Raw genomic sequence first — 23922 nt, 5'->3', positions numbered from 1 at the left:
GGCTGCTTGACACCTGCCTGAATAGGTGGGCTAAGGCTTCTGAGCCAGCTGACTGTTTGGGATGAGTAGCAGCTCTCTAAGTAGGCAACTCGGGAAGGGGAGGCGTTCTACTCAAAGGGAACGGGATGCTGTGCATGAGGCTGGGTCAGGGTCACTTTGCATTGGCCAAAACAAGTCTCATGGCCAAGCCTGACTTCAACAGAGTGTGAAGAATAACCCTCCCGGGAGGCGCACTGCGAAGACGCAGCTGGTCGGCTCCTTTCCCCCTGGCGCTTCTGCCCAGCTCTGGCAGACAAGTCTCGACCTCGTGCGCGCCCCTCCCCCTCCCGGGACCGCTCCCTCCCCCTTCTCGACGTAGTCGAAGATAAACAATAGTTGGCCGGCGAGCGCAGAGTGTGCATCCCGCTGCCGCATTCGGCGGGCTGCGTGGGACCGGCGGGATCTCGGCCAGCCTGCCATGGCGGGGCTGTACTCCCTGGGAGTGAGCGTCTTCTCAGACCAGGGCGGGAGGAAGTACATGGAGGACGTTACTCAGATCGTGGTGGAGCCCGAGCCCACGGCTGAAGAAGAACCCTCGCCGCGGCGGTCTCTCTCTCAGCCGTTGCCTCCGCAGCGGTCACCGCTGGCTTTTCCTGGTGGCGAAATCTCGGGGAAAGGCCCGGCGGTGGCAGCCCGAGAGGCTTGCGACGCGCCGCCGGACGCCGGGGCCTCGCCGGCTCCCGGCTGCTGCTGTCGCCGTCGTTCCTCAGTGGCCTTTTTCGCCGTGTGCGACGGGCACGGCGGGCGGGAGGCGGCACAGTTTGCCCGGGAGCACTTGTGGGGTTTCATCAAGAAGCAGAAGGGCTTCACCTCTTCCGAGCCGGCGAAGGTGTGCGCTGCCATCCGCAAAGGCTTCCTCGCTTGTCATCTCGCCATGTGGAAGAAACTGGCAGAATGGCCAAAGACTATGAAAGGTCTTCCCAGCACGTCAGGGACAACTGCCAGTGTGGTCATCATACGGGGCCTGAAGATGTATGTAGCTCATGTGGGTGACTCAGGGGTGGTTCTTGGAATTCAGGATGACCCAAAGGATGATTTTGTCAGAGCGGTGGAGGTGACACAGGACCATAAGCCAGAACTTCCCAAGGAAAGAGAACGAATTGAAGCACTTGGGGGGAGCGTGATGAACAAGTCTGGGGTGAATCGTGTAGTTTGGAAACGACCTCGGCTCACTCACAGTGGACCTGTGAGAAGGAGCACAGTCATTGACCAGATTCCATTTCTGGCAGTAGCAAGAGCACTTGGTGATTTCTGGAGCTATGATTTCTTCAGTGGTGAGTTTGTGGTGTCACCTGAACCAGACACAAGTGTCCACACTCTTGATCCCCAGAAGCACAAGTATATTATCTTGGGGAGTGATGGTCTTTGGAATATGATTCCACCTCAAGATGCCATCTCAATGTGCCAGGACCAAGAGGAGATAAAACACCTGATGGGTGAGCATGGACAGTCTTGTGCCAAAATGCTTGTGAATCGAGCTCTAGGCCGCTGGAGGCAGCGTAGGCTTCGAGCGGATAATACTAGTGCCATAGTAATCTGCATCTCTCCAGGAGTGGGCACTCAGGGAGATTTCACCAATGGAGACGAGCTCTACCTGAACCTGACTGATAGCCCTTCCTATAATAGTCAAGAAACCTGCGTGATGACTCCTTCTCCATGTTCTACACCACCAGTCAAGTCACTGGAGGAGGACCCATGGCCAAGGCTGAACTCTAAGGACCACATACCTGCTCTTGTTCGTAGTAATGCCTTCTCAGAGAATTATTTAGAAGTCGCAGCTGAGATAGCTCGAGGGAATGTCCAGGCTGCAGTCATATCCTCAAAAGATCCAGAGCCACTTGAAGAAAATTGCACTAAAGCCCTGACTTTAAGGATACATGATTCTTTGAATAATAGCCTGTCAGTTGGCCTTGTGCCTACCAATTCAACAAACACCATCATGGACCAAAAAAACTTAGAGATGTCGATCCCAGGTCAAATGAAAGCTCAAGAAGTTGAAAGAACCCCTCCAACAAACTTCAAAAGGACATTAGAAGAATCCAACTCTGGCCCTCTTGTGAAGAAGCATAGACGAAATGGTTTAAGTTGAAGCAGCGGTGCTCAGCCTGCAAGCCTCCCCACAAACTCACGGCGAAAGAACTCTGTTAAACTTACCATGTGACGCAGACTTAGGGGCCAGAAGAAAATGGGAAATCCTTTACTTCACCAGCACAGAAAAACTGTTTGTGTTTGCTGAAATATATCTGGAATTTTTTTTTCCAGACTTCTAAGAGGGCTTTATGAATTTGGTGCCGAAGCTGAACTTTTTTTAAGGGGACAAAATAAAAATAGTATACAGTTTGACTTTTTGGAATTCAACAGTTTTATCCTGGCCTTGTACTTGCTTGTATTATACCTGTGAATTTTGTAGATGTTAGGGTATAAGTTGCTATAAAATGTGTGTAAATTTGTATCCTTCACACAAACTCAGTCTCTTACACTGATACACAGTAAATGTAACAACAGGGCTAAAGGTTTAAAAAAAGATCAAAAGAATCTATTCGATTTTAGAAATACATTTAAACTTTTAAAAATGCTTATTAAGACATTTGTATAAGTCACGTGTGATGAAAGCTACACAACTTTTTAAAGTAAATTATGAAGCAAACTGGAAAAGTGATGTATTTTCATAGTGACCTGTGTTCCACTTAATGTTTCTTAGAGACAACTAGTGTCTTTTAAAAATTATTCTTTATTTCTGATTTCATAATTCAGAACTAAATTTTTCATAGAAGCAGAAGTGTTGAGCCATGCAAAAGCAGCTGGGTTTTAGTCTCCTTGTCCTAATTAAAATACTATGCAGTATCTCTTATTTCTTTCAGTAGCATTTTTTCTAAACATTAATCATCAGATTTGCTCACCAAATCTTTGAAGTAGAAGGAGGTAGGTTTGCCTAAAAAGATGCCCTTCTCAATCATCCTGGACATTCAGTGGCATTAGTGGGTCTTAAAAGTAGTTATATCCTCTTCTAGTGTTTGCATAAAATATGTGAAGTTTTTCTTGCTATGTCAATAACAGATGGTGCTGCTAATTCCCAACATTTCTTAAATTATTTTATATATCCTATGGTTTTCATTGATTATATGGACATGTTTGTTCATCGAACAAAATCAGTGAACTGTTAAAAAAAAAAAAAAAAAAGAATAACCCTCCCACAGAGAGAATAAGTGACTCTTTGGTGAATGACAATATGAGCTCATTGCCCATGTGAGCGGTCCTCCCCACAGACAGTAAACTCCAGGACTGTTTGATACAAGTCAACTTTTCCATTCGAAGATTGACCAGAGGGCTTCCCTGGTGGCGCAGTGGTTGAGAGTCCGCCTGCCGATGCAGGGGACACGGGTTCGTGCCCCGGTCCGGGAAGATCCCACATGCCGCAGAGCGGCTGGGCCCGTGAACCATGGCCGCTGAGCCTGTGCGTCCGGAGCCTGTGCTCCGCAACGGGAGAGGCCACGACAGTGAGAGGCCCGCGTACCGCAAAAAAAATAAAGATCGACCAGAATTCAGGAATTGAGGGGAACCTACAGAGTGTCTCTCACATTTGATGAGGCCAACCCACCAGGTACTGGCTTTATCAGTTTTCTCTTTGACCGAGAAGCCCTGTGATCTGGCCATGTTGTGTGTACTTTCCTTCTTTGTCCCATTCTTCAGAATAGGATAGTCAGAGAGAAGACCTGTCCATCTTTGGCTTTGTTTAATAGAGCTTCTATTACTACTGAGCTATTGCAACAAATACTGACATTCTCATCTGGTCCCTCAACAGTCACTCAGTATGCCCTCCTAGCTCCTCCAAACTCAGGGACATTAATAAAACCTTGCTCAAATCTCCTCTACTTGCTGCCTAAGAAACAGAAACTTTCTCAGAAAAGGCTTTGAGTCATCCCTCACGATCAATTCACATCCATCTACACAAGTCTTTAAGAATGAAGAAAAGTCCTTAAGAATTGAGGCAAAAGGTAGTATTGTTATTTGTTCTCTTCTCTTTTGTATTCTTTTCAGGACAAGATCAGTCACAAGGATGGGGAATTAGAGAGTTGGATGTCTGTGCTCAAATCATCATATTAAGTTAAACATTTCTGAGTGGCATTTTAAAATATAAAATTTGAATTGGTCATACCATATCCCTATTGCCTACAAGTTGGTAGATGCAGTGGAATTTAGAAGGACGTAACCCACTTTCTAGCAATGTTAACAAATTTTGCTGTGTCAGTTCCCATTGTACTACAACACTCAGTAAAGAAAAAATAAACTTCTAATTTTGTTATAATTACACAGGCTTTTCTGAGGTATCAATATGCCTGGAGCAAAAGCTTTATTAAAGTCAAATCCAGCAACGCGGTGCTCTCAGGACATTGTTTCAGGTATTATCTCAATAACCCTCCACCTTATAGTGTCCATTTGAGGGCTTCTCATCCATTCCAGTTGCTGGACTGGTGGTTGGTTCTCCTGGCATGGATGGCATGCAGTGCAGATTCTATCACAGGGTGGCACAAGACTCAGGTGCCTAATTAGGTACCAGCATATTCTTGGCATTGGAAATATACTGAGGCATAGCCACTTCTCCTCACTAAACACTGTATTGCTTAAAATTAATTCAATTTTTAGCAAGTCCAAGCAGCTATCAGCTTCTTGTCATACATGCCTATCTCAACAGTTGGCTCTGCTACATAAACGATCAGATCTTCACATACACACTCGTTTAGGTAACATCGATTGCCAGCCAGCATGGTTCTCTAGCCTTCTTCCCCATCGCCAGGCTCTGATAAATTCTAAAGTTGCTTTCCCCAACTTTTCTGTCTTTTGTTCCTATTATTTTCTGTAAGTGTCTGACTCCTCACCAGTAAGGCCTCTGAGTAAGATCTTCAGCTCTGAGTATGGAAGGGAAGACAGAGGCTGCGACTGGCCCTTCCAGGCTCCGTGTATGGAGCCAGGTCACGGGAGGTCTTTCAGCGGCAGGGCCAGGAGTAGTGAAGAGAGAGAAGCCTGGGATACCTACCTCAAGAACCTAGAGTGGGGCACAAAACAGCAATAGGGGTAGATGAAAAACGAAAGTGGTGCAACCATGGTCACACGTGGAGACATACTCACTGAATTTGAATTCAAACCTCTCAGTATACCCCCACGTATTCATGTGTAAAATTCTGACACTAGGACTTCCCTGGTGGCGCAGTGGTTAAGAATCCGCCTGCCAATGCAGGGGACACGGCAAGATCCCACATGCTCCAGAGCAACTAAGCCTGTGCGACACGACTACTGAGTCTGAGCTCTAGAGCCCGTGAGCCACAACTACTGAGCCCTCGAGCCACAACTACTGAAGCCTGCGCACCTAGAGCCTGTGCTCCGCAGCAAGAGAAGCCACCGCAATGAGAAGCCTGTGCACCGCAACGAGGAGTAGGCCCCACTCGCCGCAGCTAGAGAAAGCCCACGTGCAGGAACGAAGACCCAACACAGGCTAACTAAATAAATAAATAAACTTATTTATTTATTTGTTTATGGGGAAAAAATTGTGACAATAATAACCCCTTACTACAGAGAGCTATTATACCATTGAGATAAAGAATATAAACTCCACACAATAATACTTGGCTCATGTTAGGTGCTCAAGAAGATGTGGTGTACATATATATGAAATATGATGCAGCCATTAAAAAAATGAAATAATGCCATCTGCAACAAAATGGATGGATGTAGAGGTGATCAAACTAAGTGAACACAGTCAGACAAAGACAAATATCATAGGATAACACTTATAGGTGGAATGTAAAAATTGATACAAATGACAACTTGACAAAACAGAAACAGGCTGGCAGACTTCAAAAAGACATTTATGTTTACCAAAGGGGAAAGGTGGGCAGAGGGGATAAATTAGGAGGTTGGCATTAACACACACACACACACACACACACACACACACACACATATAAAATAGATCATCAACAGGGACCTACTATACAGAACAGGGAACTCTACTCAGCACTCTGTAATAACCTAAATGGGGAAAGAATTTGAAAAACAATAGACATATGGATATCTATGACTGCATCAAGTTGCTGTACACCTAAAACAAAAACAACATTGTAAATCAAGTCTACTCCAAGTTAAAGTAAAAGTTAAATGAAAAACAACACAAAAAAAAGTAAGGAAAGAAATGCCTACTCTGTTACCCTCAGGCCTAGTGACCTGGGCTGGTGTCACATCCCTGGAGCCTGAGCAGCCTTGGGTCCCATGGCTGGAGTACGCTGGTGCTGAGGGAGCCAGCGGGGAGGACGTGCCAACAAAGGAGCCCTGCCCGGACTCAGAGTGCCCCGTCCCCTCTAGATGGGACTACGATCACCAGATCCAGGCAGGCCCTCCTACACCTAAGCCAAGCCTACTGCACCCCAAAGATGGTGGACCCTCTGGGCTCAAAGAGCGTTAACAAGGGACCTGGTCACCAGGTCCCCTAGTGGTAAGGTCCCCACCTCCAGCCTCCTTCCTTAGAGTAGCCCCATGTACGGACGACAGCACCCTCAGCAGAGTGGTTATGCAGGGATTGGCATCTGCCAGGGTAAGGGGGAAAAAAGAATGAGGCACAAGCCCTTGAGTCCTTGTGCTGGCACACTCCCCTCTCTTTTACAAGCCAGGAACACAACTTTCCCTAAGGCTCTGGTTGCCTGAGTCACCACACTGGAGCATGAAGAAATCCTGCCGCCGTGTGGCCGCTTCCTGTAACAACAGCTATAAACCCGCTGCTGCTGGGCACTTAATGTTCACAAGGCCTGAGGGGCGTTAGGTGATACCTGCCCTCAAGTAACGTGCTGGGGTAGGTCATCGAAGAAGAATTCAAAAATGGGAAGACTTTCCAGAAGCCCATTTCAAGAGATAACTTTTACTCACACTGTTTAAGGGAAAAAAAATAAAAGCACATGAAAAGATGCTCAACGTGGCTAATTATCAGAGAAACGCAAATGAAAATGACAACGAGCTATCACATCGCACCAGTCAGAATGGCCATCATCAAAATGTCTACAAACAATAAATGTTGGAGAGGGTGTGGAAAAAAGGGAACCCTCCTCGCTGTTGGCGAGAATGGAAATTGGTTAAGAGCCACTGTGAAGAACAGTATGGAGGTTCCTTAAAAAACTAAAACTAGAGCTACTAAATGATCCAGCAACCCCACTCCTGGGAGTATATCCACAGAAAATCCTATTTCAAAAAGACACAAGGGCTTCCCTGGTGGCGCAGTGGTTGAGAGTCCGCCTGCCGATGCAGGGGACACGGGTTCGTGCCCCGGTCTGGGAAGATCCCACATGCCGCGGAGTGGCTGGGCCCGTGAGCCATGGCCGCTGAGCCTGCGTGTCCGGAGCCTGTGCTCCGCAACGGGAGAGGCCACAACAGTGAGAGGCCCGTGTACCGCAAAAAAATTAAAAAAATAAAAAATAACAATATGCTTCCTTGTATCCCATACTATAGTAGGATATTTTTACTCTCCTGTCAAAGATAAACTTTACTTTGACCTGTAGCTGTGCTCTTATCAAGTGTATGTTTCATTGATTCCTAGCATCAGTCCAGTGTGATAACATCAAGCTAAATATCCTCTCAACAAAGGCATTTGACCATGGGAAACAGGATTCTACTTACTAGGTTTATCTTATGAACCTGCAACAGCAGGCTTATAAACTTATAGGAATTAGTTTCCAGCTCTCCAAAAATGTCCATCTACTTTGTATCTACAGGTTTGTTTTGGTAGAGCAGCTGTTTGTCAGTCAGTTACTTTGCATCTGTAAATTCATCAGATGGGCTATCTATGTCTGAAATATCCATCATTTTTAAACACTCTGAAGCATGTTGGATGTCATCATAAGTTAAACCTCTCTTTCTCAGGGAAAATAGTTTAAAGCACAGAGATAATCTGAAGTTGTAAAATTAAATTCTAAATCAGTTACAGTTTTAATAAATAAATTGGGATTAATGGATACACACTACTATATATAAAATAGATAACCATCTAGAAGGACCTACTGTATAGCACAGGGAGCTATGTTCAATATCTTGTAATAACCTATAATGGAAGAGAATCTGAAAAAGAATACAAGTATATATATATCTATATATCTATCTACATATATGTATACGAACCACTTTGATGTACACCTGAAACATTGTAAATCAACTATACTTCAATTAAAAAAAATTTTTTTTAATTAATTGAGAAAGTCCTGTTTAAACTGGCTACCCTTTTCTGGTGACACTTTTTTGGAGTTCTAAAGCAGTCTTACTTCCAAATATCAAGTCATTTTTTGCTTGTATGAGTTTTTGTTGCAACCTATCCATAACATCTAATGACTCAGGTGTACTCAGTTCATCCTTTTTCAGACTTTGTGGCCTCTTCAAAGATCATCAAACAGCTTTGGAGAAAGAGCATATAAATTGTTTTGCTATAATACTTTTCTCCACTCTCATTAATATATTTCCAAATTAAAGAAGGACATTGTTACAAACTGAATGTGCCCCCAACCCCAAAATTCATATGTTGAAGCCCTAACCCCCCAGTGTGGCTGTATTTGGAGATGGAGCCTCTAAGGAAGTAATTAAGATTAAATGAGGTCATAGGTGGGGCCCTGGTCCATTAGGATTAGTGTCTTTATAAGAAAAGACTCCAGAGAGCTTGGTTTCTCTTTCTCTCCACATGCTCACAAAGAAGAGGTCATTTGAGCAGCCGTCTGCAACCCATGGAGAGAGGCCTCACCAGTCACCAACCCTGCTGGCACCTTGATCTTGGACTTCCAGTGTCCAGAACTTTTCTCCACAGTGTGCAGTATGCTCTGTTGGGTTATTCACTGCCCTAATCCAGATGTACACGTCCTTCAATCTGTCATTAAAATAAGTCATTTAGCAATGGAATAGAATAGAGAGCCCAGAAATAAACCCACACACCTACGGTCAATTAATCTTCGATACAGGAGGCAAGAATATAAAAGGGGAAAAAGTCTCTTCAGCAAGTGGTGCTGGGAAAGTTGGACAGCTGCATGTAAATCAATGACATTAGAACACACCCTCACACCATGCACAAAAATAAACTCAAATTGGCTTAAAGACTTAAACATAAGACACAACACCATGAAACTCCTAGAAGAGAGTATAGGCAAAACATTCTCTGACATAAATCGTACCAATGTTTTCTTAGGTCAGTCTCCCAAGGCAATAGAAATAAAAACAAACATAAAAAAAATGGGACCTGGGCTTCCCAGGTAGTGCAGTGGTTGAGGGTCCGCCTGCCGGTGCAGGGGACACGGGTTCGTGTCCGGTCCGGGAAGATCCCACATGCCGCAGAGCGGCTGGGCCCGTGAGCCATGGCTGTTGAGCCTGCGCGTCCGGAGCCTGTGCTCCACAACGGGAGAGGGCACAACAGTGAGAAGCCCGCATACCACACACACAAAAAAAAGGACCTAATCAAACTTACAAGCTTTTGCACAACAAAGGAAACCAATGAAATGACAACGTATGGAATAGGAGAAAATATTTGCAAATGATGCAACTGACAAGAGCTTAATCTCTAAAATATACAAACAGCTCATACAACTCAAAAAAAAAAAAAAACCCAAAAAAACCCAACCCAACTGAAAAATGGGCAGAAGGGGCAGAAGACATTAATCGACATTTCTCCAGAGAAGACATACAGATGGCCAGTGCACACAGGAAAAGAGGCTCCAAGTCATTCATTATTACAAAGTCTACAAATAACAAATGCTGGAAAGGGCGTGGAGAAAAGGGAACCCTCCTACACTGTTGGTGGGAATGTGAGTTGGTGCAGCCACTATTAAAAACAGTATGGAGGTTCCTCGGAAAACTCAAAATGGAATTACCATCTGATCCAGCAATCCCACGCCTGGGCATGTACCTGGACAAAACTCTAATTCAAAGAGATACATGCATCCCTATGTTCATAGCAGCACTATTCACAATAGCCAAGACATGGAAACAACCTAAATGTCCATCAACAGATGAATGGATAAAGAAGATGTGGTACATATATACAATGGAATACTACTCAGCCATAAAAAAGAAAGAAAGAATGCCATTTGCAGCAACATGGATACAACTAGTTATTATCATACTAAGAAAGAGAAAGACAAACACCATATGATATCACTTATATGTGGAATCTAAAATATGCCACAAATGAACCTATCTACAAAATAGAAATAGACTCACAGACATAGAGAACAGACTTGTGGTTGCCAAGGGGGAAGAGGAGAGGGAGAGGGGTGGACTGGGAGTTAGTAGATGCAAACTATTACATCTAGAATGGATAAACAACAAGGTCCTCTTGTATAGCATAGGGAACTATATCCAATCTACTGGGATAAACCATAATGGGAAAGAATATAAAAAAGAGAATGTATGTATGTGTATAACTGAGTCACTTTGCTGAACAGCAGAGACTGGCACAACATCGTAAATCAACTATATTTCAATAAAAAAATGAGTCATTTAGCCTTCTTTTTCAGTGATGTCTGTGTCATACTGGCACTGGTAGGATAATCATTCTTGTTTTCATTATCTGAACTCTTAGAAAACATGGTCATGATATTCAGTGTCAAAAATTAAACTAGCACTATCTCAATACAAAGTCCAATAGTTAATCCACAAGCAAAATGAAAAATAGACTGTTAGTGCTCATGATTACAACACACTTAAGGTGGACATTTAAGTCACATCATTTGGAGTGACGTTACAATGAATGCTCCAGTTTTGTGAACCATAAATCATGGTTGCCTGCATCAATGGTAAGGGAAAAAAATAAGCAACAGCAACTACAGAAGGCAGATAATCTATGCCATATCCATCTGACACTAAAAATCGTATTGATTTCAGCCCCTATTTTTCAGGTAGCCTTGTGGGGTTCTATATTCTCCCCCAGACTTCTGCATCCATCACCAAAAACTGGGACTTTTTGTGTCCTGAGGAGGGGTTTCCTGGGATGCTAAACTTTCAGTGCTAAAACTGGGACAGTAGTGAGCAAACCAGGGGGTTAGTCACCCTTGCCTAAAGGAAGCTCGGAGTCTATATCAGTTATATCAACTTCCAGAATGGATGGATTCAATGAGTAATTAGCTACACTTACTGAGCATCCACAATGATCAGGTATATAGTGCGAGGTTTCTTCATGCGCATTTAATTTTTTAAAAAATATTTATAATAGCCCCACAAGTAGATGTTATAGTCTCCATTTTATAGATGGAAAAAGTAAGCCTCAAAATCTAGGCTCCACCACTCAAGGAATTGGGGAAAAGTGTAAAATGGATTTTTGTCCTTGCCTTGGCTAGAGAGGAACCATATCTGAGTAAACTAAGGGTCAGACACACTGTCAAAGAGGAGAAAATTCAGTAACTCTAAGGGAAAGACAACAAATTATAGAGGGGTGAGTTAGGGCCTGCCAGTCTCACTGCCCTTTGCGCCCTCCAGGTGGCTCCTTTTGTTTCTGGAACATTAGGACCTTGTTTTATTAAGAGGTGCATCCCTTATGCAGTAATTCTTAAACTTTGTCTCTAATGGCAGGTCAGAGAAAATTTAGACTCAAGGCACATGACCAGGGATGAGGCTGTAAACCACCTTATGGTCAGCATGTACTTTAACATTAAAATAATTAAATCATTATTAAAATGTTTAAATACACTTTGACTTTGTATTTCAAAATCCTTGTCTGAAATTACTGCTCCAGAAAGCAGTAACTATGGGCAAGCTAATTAACATTTATATTCCTTATAAAAGCAAATATAATATGATGCCTTCCCTCTCTATTCCACAGTCTCTGAGAATTGAGAAGAAATAATTTACATAAGACATATTCTTTAAGCTTATTACTATTTGGGGAGTCAAGGCTCCATGCTTCTGTCACGGCTGCATTTTTTTTTTCTGAAATTCTACCACTAGTTCTCACCTGTAAAACAGTCACAGCTCAGCCAAGCAGGACATACCACATTTAAAGTCTAGTTCCCTGGTCCAGACCAGAGAGTTAAGATAATCAGTATCTCATTTTCATACTTATTTATCTTGTGTTCCAAGTGTAGGCAACAACGTAAGTATTGGCTATTTCAGATTTATTATCTTATCACCACAGATCTGAGCAACACTGTAATAAAGAGTATAACTTCATTACTGATATTTGATCACTAACAGCTTTCAAGCCTCTTTTCCCCCTCTTCTCCTATTGCCCCACACCTGGACAGGCTTGTAAGAAACCCTGCAGGCTCACTCTCCTGGTGCCAGTGGAAGTTCAAACCATGCCAGCCCCTGCAGGCACAGTTAGAACCCTCACCCCAACGCTACTACCTACACAAAAAGAATATCCAAATGGCCAATAAGGATATGAACAAGGTACTCAACATCATTACTCATTAGGGAAATATAATTAAAACCATAACATGTTACATCTATACTAACACCAGAATGGCTAATATTAAAAAGACTACCCAGGGGCTTCCCTGGTGGTCCAGTGATTAAGACTCCATGCTTCCAATGCAGAGGGCATGGGTTCAATCCGTGTTCGGGGAACTAGAAAAGACTGTGAAGGAGGAGGCTGCAGAGTATCTGAGACTCTCATACACTGCTGGAAGCAGGATACTTCATTACAACTATTTTGTAAAACTTTTGGCAGTATCTGTCTAAGCCAAGCATATGCCTAACCTGTATGATGCAGCAATTCCACTCATCTAATAATTAATTAATATAAAATTATATCAATGTATCTACCTACCTATAGATATTCAAGAGATATACATGAATAGGTCAGTCAAAAGGCATGTAAAAGAACGTTCATAGTATTTACAAAAGCCCCAAATCTGAAGCCACCCAAATATCCATCAACCAGTGGTATATTCAGTCAATGGAATAGTACTCAGCAATTTTAAAAAGCCTCTGCTACACGTAACAACATGGATAAACCTCACAGACAAAATGTGGTAAAAGCATCTAAACATAAAAGAGCAGATACTAAATTATTTTCTTTGTCATCTACACTAACCTATAGTAAGAGAAATCATTACAGTGGTTGACCCTTGGGAGGAGGCTGACTGGCAGAAGACGTGAGGAAGCCGTCTGGGCTATCTTGATCTGGGTAGGGGGCACGATACACCTCACTGTTTGCCTCCACTGGAGCCTACCTTGCTATTCTCAAGCGTGCTTTTCCTTACTTAGCAATATCTTGTGGCCGTTCCCGTGTCAATAAAAGTAGCTCTCTTTCATCAACTTTGAGTTGCTGTCACCTCTTTTTATTAAACATACTTTCAGGAATCTTGTCTCCTTAAGCAAGTTACAAATGCTACAAGGGCAGGGGCTCTATCTTGCAAATCACATGAAGAAAGAGAATTTGGAGCTGCGGAGAGAGACAGACCTGGTTTTAAAACCGAATTTCACCACTTTGGGCTGTATAACCTTGGACAAATAATGTACCCATCCAGCCTCAGTTTCCTCATCTATAAAATGGGGGTATAATGCCTACCTCATGAAGTTTATTAGAAAGTTTTACATAGACAATGAATGGAAGGAACTTAATACCTAATGGGTGCTCATCAAACAACAGCTATCTTCTCTTCCAGCCTCATCAAGGCCTTGCTCACAGAGCCCTCAGAAAAGCTATGATGATTCTCTTACCTCGTTCCTGGAACCAAGCAGCAGTCTAGAGACTAAGGGCAGGGCAGCATCAGCTCAGCGTGCTTCCTAATGCCAATCGCTCCTTCTCAAGGTCAGGAGACACTGTCCAGCTGATCACACCATTTAAGACCTGAGGATGAATTCCGAGAACGCATAGTAATGTGTATCCTGAATTGCTCTCCCCAGTCACAGACAGCAATCCCCTCAGAAGGCATAAAAGTGAGGAAGTGTGCTGAACTTCAAGGCTGGCAGGTGGGGTTTGACAGAGACCACCTAGGCTAGTCCCAGAATCAGGAGTATAAGAGAAATGTTTTAAATAATGAGGATTTGAGGAAGTAAATAGCACCCTTGCATGGCCAACATTCCGTATGGAATCATAACAGCCATTAATTCAACAACCTCTTGCCATAGGCATTGTACAGAACTTAACCTGAGCAAGCCCCACCTCACTCCTTTTTTTGCGGTACGCGGGCCTCTCACTGTTGTGGCCTCTCCCGTTGCGGAGCACAGGCTCCGGAGGCGCAGGCTCAGTGGCCATGGCTCACGGGCCTAGCCACTCCGCAGCATGTGGGATCTTCCCAGACCGGGGCACGAACCCGTGTCCCATGCATCGGCAGGCATACTCTCAACCACTGCGCCACCAGGGAAGGCCCTTTTTAAAAAAAAAATAAATTTATTTATGGCTGCGCTGGGTCTTTGTTTCTGCGCGTGGGCTTTCTCTAGTTGCAGCGAGCGGGGGCTACTCTTCATTGCGGTGCGCGGGCTTCTCACTGCAGTGGCCTCTCTTGTTGTGGAGCACAGGCTCTAGGCGTGCAGGCTTCAGTAGTCGTGGCACGGAGGCTCAGTAGTTGTGGCTCGTGGGCTCTAGAGCGCAGGCTCAGTAGTTGTGGCACACGGACTGAGTTGCTCCGCAGCATGTGGGATCTTCCTGGACCAGGGCTCAAACCTGTGTCCCCTGCAACGGCAGGCGGATTCTTAACCACTGCACCACCAGGGAAGTCCCCCACCCCACTCCTATATTCTGCTCTCTGATCTTTCAGTGTGGGTGGGATTCATGAAACTGTATTTCTTGCCAGACTCCTGCCTTCCACTGTATATGGCTGTCTACCTTCTTGTAGGTTTCCTAAGCAATATGAGGACAGATGCCAGGACTAACTTATTCACAAATGTAATCTTGGCACCTATCACGATGCTTGGCACAAAGAATGAGCTTAATAAATGTCTGCCGAATAAATGAATGTTGACGTGCTTGAACTGTCCAATATATGCTGTAACTACTGATTGCAGAAATCATTTCACTCACTCACTTGATCCAAGATTTATTAAGTATCTCCTATGTGCCATGAACTATATAAGGTGCCAGGGTGACAAAGATGACTAGAACATTATCCTCTGCCCACAAGGATCTCCAGGTGGGAGAGAGAAGGTGTGGAAGTGAATAATATGACCAGAGCTACCACAAAGGAATGAGCAGGCTGCTTGACACCTGCCTGAATAGGTGGGCTAAGGCTTCTGAGCCAGCTGACTGTTTGGGATGAGTAGCAGCTCTCTAAGTAGGCAACTCGGGAAGGGGAGGCGTTCTACTCAAAGGGAACGGGATGCTGTGCATGAGGCTGGGTCAGGGTCACTTTGCATTGGCCAAAACAAGTCTCATGGCCAAGCCTGACTTCAACAGAGTGTGAAGAGTAACCCTCCCGGGAGGCGCACTGCGAAGACGCAGCTGGTCGGCTCCTTTCCCCCTGGCGCTTCTGCCCAGCTCTGGCGGACAAGTCTCGACCTCGTGCGCGCCCCTCCCCCTCCCGGGACCGCTCCCTCCCCCTTCTCGACGTAGTCGAAGATAAACAATAGTTGGCCGGCGAGCGCAGAGTGTGCATCCCGCTGCCGCATTCGGCGGGCTGCGTGGGACCGGCGGGATCTCGGCCAGCCTGCCATGGCGGGGCTGTACTCCCTGGGAGTGAGCGTCTTCTCAGACCAGGGCGGGAGGAAGCACATGGAGGACGTTACTCAGATCGTGGTGGAGCCCGAGCCCACGGCTGAAGAAGAACCCTCGCCGCGGCGGTCTCTCTCTCAGCCGTTGCCTCCGCAGCGGTCACCGCTGGCTTTTCCTGGCGGCGAAATCTCGGGGAAAGGCCCGGCGGTGGCAGCCCGAGAGGCTTGCGACGCGCCGCCGGACGCCGGGGCCTCGCCGGCTCCCGGCTGCTGCTGTCGCCGTCGTTCCTCAGTGGCCTTTTTCGCCGTGTGCGACGGGCACGGCGGGCGGGAGGCGGCACAGTTTGCCCGGGAGCACTTGTGGGGTTTCATCAAGAAGCAGAAGGGCTTCACCTCTTCCGAGCCGGCGAAGGTGTGCGCTGCCATCCGCAAAGGCTTCCTCGCTTGTCATCTCGCCATGTGGAAGAAACTGGCAGAATGGCCAAAGACTATGAAAGGTCTTCCCAGCACGTCAGGGACAACTGCCAGTGTGGTCATCATACGGGGCCTGAAGATGTATGTAGCTCATGTGGGTGACTCAGGGGTGGTTCTTGGAATTCAGGATGACCCAAAGGATGATTTTGTCAGAGCGGTGGAGGTGACACAGGACCATAAGCCAGAACTTCCCAAGGAAAGAGAACGAATTGAAGCACTTGGGGGGAGCGTGATGAACAAGTCTGGGGTGAATCGTGTAGTTTGGAAACGACCTCGGCTCACTCACAGTGGACCTGTGAGAAGGAGCACAGTCATTGACCAGATTCCATTTCTGGCAGTAGCAAGAGCACTTGGTGATTTCTGGAGCTATGATTTCTTCAGTGGTGAGTTTGTGGTGTCACCTGAACCAGACACAAGTGTCCACACTCTTGATCCCCAGAAGCACAAGTATATTATCTTGGGGAGTGATGGTCTTTGGAATATGATTCCACCTCAAGATGCCATCTCAATGTGCCAGGACCAAGAGGAGATAAAATACCTGATGGGTGAGCATGGACAGTCTTGTGCCAAAATGCTTGTGAATCGAGCTCTAGGCCGCTGGAGGCAGCGTAGGCTTCGAGCGGATAATACTAGTGCCATAGTAATCTGCATCTCTCCAGGAGTGGGCACTCAGGGAGATTTCACCAATGGAGACGAGCTCTACCTGAACCTGACTGATAGCCCTTCCTATAATAGTCAAGAAACCTGCGTGATGACTCCTTCTCCATGTTCTACACCACCAGTCAAGTCACTGGAGGAGGACCCATGGCCAAGGCTGAACTCTAAGGACCACATACCTGCTCTTGTTCGTAGTAATGCCTTCTCAGAGAATTATTTAGAAGTCGCAGCTGAGATAGCTCGAGGGAATGTCCAGGCTGCAGTCATATCCTCAAAAGATCCAGAGCCACTTGAAGAAAATTGCACTAAAGCCCTGACTTTAAGGATACATGATTCTTTGAATAATAGCCTGTCAGTTGGCCTTGTGCCTACCAATTCAACAAACACCATCATGGACCAAAAAAACGTAGAGATGTCGATCCCAGGTCAAATGAAAGCTCAAGAAGTTGAAAGAACCCCTCCAACAAACTTCAAAAGGACATTAGAAGAATCCAACTCTGGCCCTCTTGTGAAGAAGCATAGACGAAATGGTTTAAGTTGAAGCAGCGGTGCTCAGCCTGCAAGCCTCCCCACAAACTCACGGCGAAAGAACTCTGTTAAACTTACCATGTGACGCAGACTTAGGGGCCAGAAGAAAATGGGAAATCCTTTACTTCACCAGCACAGAAAAACTGTTTGTGTTTGCTGAAATATATCTGGAATTTTTTTTTTCCAGACTTCTAAGAGGGCTTTATGAATTTGGTGCCGAAGCTGAACTTTTTTTAAGGGGACAAAATAAAAATAGTATACAGTTTGACTTTTTGGAATTCAACAGTTTTATCCTGGCCTTGTACTTGCTTGTATTATACCTGTGAATTTTGTAGATGTTAGGGTATAAGTTGCTATAAAATGTGTGTAAATTTGTATCCTTCACACAAACTCAGTCTCTTACACTGATACACAGTAAATGTAACAACAGGGCTAAAGGTTTAAAAAAAAATCAAAAGAATCTATTCGATTTTAGAAATACATTTAAACTTTTAAAAATGCTTATTAAGACATTTGTATAAGTCACGTGTGATGAAAGCTACACAACTTTTTAAAGTAAATTATGAAGCAAACTGGAAAAGTGATGTATTTTCATAGTGACCTGTGTTCCACTTAATGTTTCTTAGAGACAACTAGTGTCTTTTAAAAATTATTCTTTATTTCTGATTTCATAATTCAGAACTAAATTTTTCATAGAAGCAGAAGTGTTGAGCCATGCAAAAGCAGCTGGGTTTTAGTCTCCTTGTCCTAATTAAAATACTATGCAGTATCTCTTATTTCTTTCAGTAGCATTTTTTCTAAACATTAATCATCAGATTTGCTCACCAAATCTTTGAAGTAGAAGGAGGTAGGTTTGCCTAAAAAGATGCCCTTCTCAATCATCCTGGACATTCAGTGGCATTAGTGGGTCTTAAAAGTAGTTATATCCTCTTCTAGTGTTTGCATAAAATATGTGAAGTTTTTCTTGCTATGTCAATAACAGATGGTGCTGCTAATTCCCAACATTTCTTAAATTATTTTATATATCCTATGGTTTTCATTGATTATATGCACATGTTTGTTCATCGAACAAAATCAGTGAACTGTTAAAAAAAAAAAAAAAAAAAGAATAACCCTCCCACAGAGAGAATAAGTGACTCTTTGGTGAATGACAATATGAGCTCATTGCCCATGTGAGCGGTCCTCCCCACAGACAGTAAACTCCAGGACTGTTTGATACAAGTCAACTTTTCCATTCGAAGATTGACCAGAGGGCTTCCCTGGTGGCGCAGTGGTTGAGAGTCCGCCTGCCGATGCAGGGGACACGGGTTCGTGCCCCGGTCCGGGAAGATCCCACATGCCGCAGAGCGGCTGGGCCCGTGAACCATGGCCGCTGAGCCTGTGTGTCCGGAGCCTGTGCTCCGCAACGGGAGAGGCCACAACAGTGAGAGGCCCGCGTACCGCAAAAAAAATAAAGATCGACCAGAATTCAGGAATTGAGGGGAACCTACAGAGTGTCTCTCACATTTGATGAGGCCAACCCACCAGGTACTGGCTTTATCAGTTTTCTCTTTGACCGAGAAGCCCTGTGATCTGGCCATGTTGTGTGTACTTTCCTTCTTTGTCCCATTCTTCAGAATAGGATAGTCAGAGAGAAGACCTGTCCATCTTTGGCTTTGTTTAATAGAGCTTCTATTACTACTGAGCTATTGCAACAAATACTGACATTCTCATCTGGTCCCTCAACAGTCACTCAGTATGCCCTCCTAGCTCCTCCAAACTCAGGGACATTAATAAAACCTTGCTCAAATCTCCTCTACTTGCTGCCTAAGAAACAGAAACTTTCTCAGAAAAGGCTTTGAGTCATCCCTCACGATCAATTCAGATCCATCTACACAAGTCTTTAAGAATGAAGAAAAGTCCTTAAGAATTGAGGCAAAAGGTAGTATTGTTATTTGTTCTCTTCTCTTTTGTATTCTTTTCAGGACAAGATCAGTCACAAGGATGGGGAATTAGAGAGTTGGATGTCTGTGCTCAAATCATCATATTAAGTTAAACATTTCTGAGTGGCATTTTAAAATATAAAATTTGAATTGGTCATACCATATCCCTATTGCCTACAAGTTGGTAGATGCAGTGGAATTTAGAAGGACATAACCCACTTTCTAGCAATGTTAACAAATTTTGCTGTGTCAGTTCCCATTGTACTACAACACTCAGTAAAGAAAAAATAAACTTCTAATTTTGTTATAATTACACAGGCTTTTCTGAGGTATCAATATGCCTGGAGCAAAAGCTTTATTAAAGTCAAATCCAGCAACGTGGTGCTCTCAGGACATTGTTTCAGGTATTATCTCAATAACCCTCCACCTTATAGTGTCCATTTGAGGGCTTCTCATCCATTCCAGTTGCTGGACTGGTGGTTGGTTCTCCTGGCATGGATGGCATGCAATGCAGATTCTATCACAGGGTGGCACAAGACTCAGGTGCCTAATTAGGTACCAGCATATTCTTGGCATTGGAAATATACTGAGGCATAGCCACTTCTCCTCACTAAACACTGTATTGCTTAAAATTAATTCAATTTTTAGCAAGTCCAAGCAGCTATCAGCTTCTTGTCATACATGCCTATCTCAACAGTTGGCTCTGCTACATAAACGATCAGATCTTCACATACACACTCGTTTAGGTAACATCGATTGCCAGCCAGCATGGTTCTCTAGCCTTCTTCCCCATCGCCAGGCTCTGATAAATTCTAAAGTTGCTTTCCCCAACTTTTCTGTCTTTTGTTCCTATTATTTTCTGTAAGTGTCTGACTCCTCACCAGTAAGGCCTCTGAGTAAGATCTTCAGCTCTGAGTATGGAAGGGAAGACAGAGGCTGCGACTGGCCCTTCCAGGCTCCGTGTATGGAGCCAGGTCACGGGAGGTCTTTCAGCGGCAGGGCCAGGAGTAGTGAAGAGAGAGAAGCCTGGGATACCTACCTCAAGAACCTAGAGTGGGGCACAAAACAGCAATAGGGGTAGATGAAAAACGAAAGTGGTGCAACCATGGTCACACGTGGAGACATACTCACTGAATTTGAATTCAAACCTCTCAGTATACCCCCACGTACTCATGTGTAAAATTCTGACACTAGGACTTCCCTGGTGGCGCAGTGGTTAAGAATCTGCCTGCCAATGCAGGGGACACGGCAAGATCCCACATGCTCCAGAGCAACTAAGCCTGTGCGACACGACTACTGAGTCTGAGCTCTAGAGCCCGTGAGCCACAACTACTGAGCCCTCGAGCCACAACTACTGAAGCCTGCGCACCTAGAGCCTGTGCTCCGCAGCAAGAGAAGCCACCGCAATGAGAAGCCTGTGCACCGCAACGAGGAGTAGGCCCCACTCGCCGCAGCTAGAGAAAGCCCACGTGCAGGAACGAAGACCCAACACAGGCTAACTAACTAACTAACTAAATAAATAAATAAATAAACATATTTATTTATTTATTTATGGGGAAAAAAATTGTGACAATAATAACCCCTTACTACAGAGAGCTATTATACCATTGAGATAAAGAATATAAACTCCACACAATAATACTTGGCTCATGTTAGGTGCTCAAGAAGATGTGGTGTACATATATATGAAATATGATGCAGCCATTAAAAAAATGAAATAATGCCATCTGCAACAAAATGGATGGATGTAGAGGTGATCAAACTAAGTGAGCACAGTCAGACAAAGACAAATATCATAGGATAACACTTATAGGTGGAATGTAAAAATTGATACAAATGACAACTTGACAAAACAGAAACAGGCTGGCAGACTTCAAAAAGACATTTATGTTTACCAAAGGGGAAAGGTGGGCAGGGGGGATAAATTAGGAGGTTGGCATTAACACACACACACACACACACATATAAAATAGATCATCAACAGGGACCTACTATACAGAACAGGGAACTCTACTCAGCACTCTGTAATAACCTAAATGGGGAAAGAATTCGAAAAACAATAGACATATGGATATCTATGACTGCATCAAGTTGCTGTACACCTAAAACAAAAACAACATTGTAAATCAAGTCTACTCCAAGTTAAAGTAAAAGTTAAATGAAAAACAACACAAAAAAAAGTAAGGAAAGAAATGCCTACTCTGTTACCCTCAGGCCTAGTGACCTGGGCTGGTGTCACATCCCTGGAGCCTGAGCAGCCTTGGGTCCCATGGCTGGAGTACGCTGGTGCTGAGGGAGCCAGCGGGGAGGACGTGCCAACAAAGGAGCCCTGCCCGGACTCAGAGTGCCCCGTCCCCTCTAGATGGGACTACGATCACCAGATCCAGGCAGGCCCTCCTACACCTAAGCCAAGCCTACTGCACCCCAAAGATGGTGGACCCTCTGGGCTCAAAGAGCGTTAACAAGGGACCTGGTCGCCAGGTCCCCTAGTGGTAAGGTCCCCACCTCCAGCCTCCTTCCTTAGAGTAGCCCCATGTACGGACGACAGCACCCTCAGCAGAGTGGTTATGCAGGGATTGGCATCTGCCAGGGTAAGGGGGAAAAAGGAATGAGGCACAAGCCCTTGAGTCCTTGTGCTGGCACACTCCCCTCTCTTTTACAAGCCAGGAACACAACTTTCCCTAAGGCTCTGGTTGCCTGAGTCACCACACTGGAGCATGAAGAAATCCTGCCGCCTTGTGGCCGCTTCCTGTAACAACAGCTATAAACCCGCTGCTGCTGGGCACTTAATGTTCACAAGGCCTGAGGGGCGTTAGGTGATACCTGCCCTCAAGTAACGTGCTGGGGTAGGTCATCGAAGAAGAATTCAAAAATGGGAAGACTTTCCAGAAGCCCATTTCAAGAGATAACTTTTACTCACACTGTTTAAGGGAAAAAAAATAAAAGCACATGAAAAGATGCTCAACGTGGCTAATTATCAGAGAAACGCAAATGAAAATGACAACGAGCTATCACATCGCACCAGTCAGAATGGCCATCATCAAAATGTCTACAAACAGTAAATGTTGGAGAGGGTGTGGAAAAAGGGAACCCTCCTCGCTGTTGGCGAGAATGGAAATTGGTTAAGAGCCACTGTGAAGAACAGTATGGAGGTTCCTTAAAAAACTAAAACTAGAGCTACCAAATGATCCGGCAACCCCACTCCTGGGAGTATATCCACAGAAAATCCTATTTCAAAAAGACACTTGGGGCTTCCCTGGTGGCGCAGTGGTTGAGAGTCCGCCTGCCGATGCAGGGGACACGGGTTCGTGCCCCGGTCTGGGAAGATCCCACATGCCGCGGAGTGGCTGGGCCCGTGAGCCATGGCCGCTGAGCCTGCGTGTCCGGAGCCTGTGCTCCGCAACGGGAGAGGCCACAACAGTGAGAGGCCCGCGTACCGCAAAAAAATTAAAAAAATAAAAAATAACAGTATGCTTCCTTGTATCCCATACTATAGTAGGATATTTTTACTCTCCTGTCAAAGATAAACTTTACTTTGACCTGTAGCTGTGCTGTTATCAAGTGTATGTTTCATTGATTCCTAGCATCAGTCCAGTGTGATAACATCAAGCTAAATATCCTCTCAACAAAGGCATTTGACCATGGGAAACAGGATTCTACTTACTAGGTTTATCTTATGAACCTGCAACAGCAGGCTTATAAACTTATAGGAATTAGTTTCCAGCTCTCCAAAAATGTCCATCTACTTTGTATCCACAGGTTTGTTTTGGTAGAGCAGCTGTTTGTCAGTCAGTTACTTTGCATCTGTAAATTCATCAGATGGGCTATCTATGTCTGAAATGTCCATCATTTTTAAACACTCTGAAGCATGTTGGATGTCATCATAAGTTAAACCTCTCTTTCTCAGGGAAAATAGTTTAAAGCACAGAGATAATCTGAAGTTGTAAAATTAAATTCTAAATCAGTTACAGTTTTAATAAATAAATTGGGATTAATGGATACACACTACTATATATAAAATAGATAACCATCTAGATGGACCTACTGTATAGCACAGGGAGCTATGTTCAATATCTTGTAATAACCTATAATGGAAGAGAATCTGAAAAAGAATACAAGTATATATATATCTATATATCTATCTACATATATGTATACGAACCACTTTGATGTACACCTGAAACATTGTAAATCAACTATACTTCAACTTAAAAAAAATTTTTTTTAATTAATTGAGAAAGTCCTGTTTAAACTGGCTACCCTTTTCTGGTGACACTTTTTCGGAGTTCTAAAGCAGTCTTACTTCCAAATATCAAGTCATTTTTTGCTTGTATGAGTTTTTGTTGCAACCTATCCATAACATCTAATGACTCAGATGTACTCAGTTCATCCTTTTTCAGACTTTGTGGCCTCTTCAAAGATCATCAAACAGCTTTGGAGAAAGAGCATATAAATTGTTTTGCTATAATACTTTTCTCCACTCTCATTAATATATTTCCAAATTAAAGAAGGACATTGTTACAAACTGAATGTGCCCCCAACCCCAAAATTCATATGTTGAAGCCCTAACCCCCCAGTGTGGCTGTATTTGGAGATGGAGCCTCTAAGGAAGTAATTAAGATTAAATGAGGTCATAGGTGGGGCCCTGGTCCATTAGGATTAGTGTCTTTATAAGAAAAGACTCCAGAGAGCTTGGTTT

General features: G+C 44.3%; 2 pseudogenes across 2 annotated transcripts; both read left to right on the top strand.

Moving 5' to 3' along the window:
* Positions 1–457: 457 nt before the first annotated feature.
* Positions 458–4294, top strand: LOC309813680 (protein phosphatase 1D-like; annotated as a pseudogene). Its single transcript has one exon. The product of its transcript is annotated as a protein phosphatase 1D-like (transcript).
* Positions 4295–14860: 10566 nt separating this feature from the next.
* Positions 14861–18738, top strand: LOC309813206 (protein phosphatase 1D-like; annotated as a pseudogene). The gene has a single exon. The product of its transcript is annotated as a protein phosphatase 1D-like (transcript).
* Positions 18739–23922: the final 5184 nt, after the last annotated feature.

This window comes from Mesoplodon mirus, assembly GCF_964341445.2.
Source record: "Mesoplodon mirus genome assembly, chromosome: 12".
In the NCBI taxonomy this organism is placed as follows: Eukaryota; Metazoa; Chordata; class Mammalia; order Artiodactyla; family Ziphiidae; genus Mesoplodon; species Mesoplodon mirus.
This window is presented reverse-complemented; position numbering and strand designations above follow the sequence as displayed.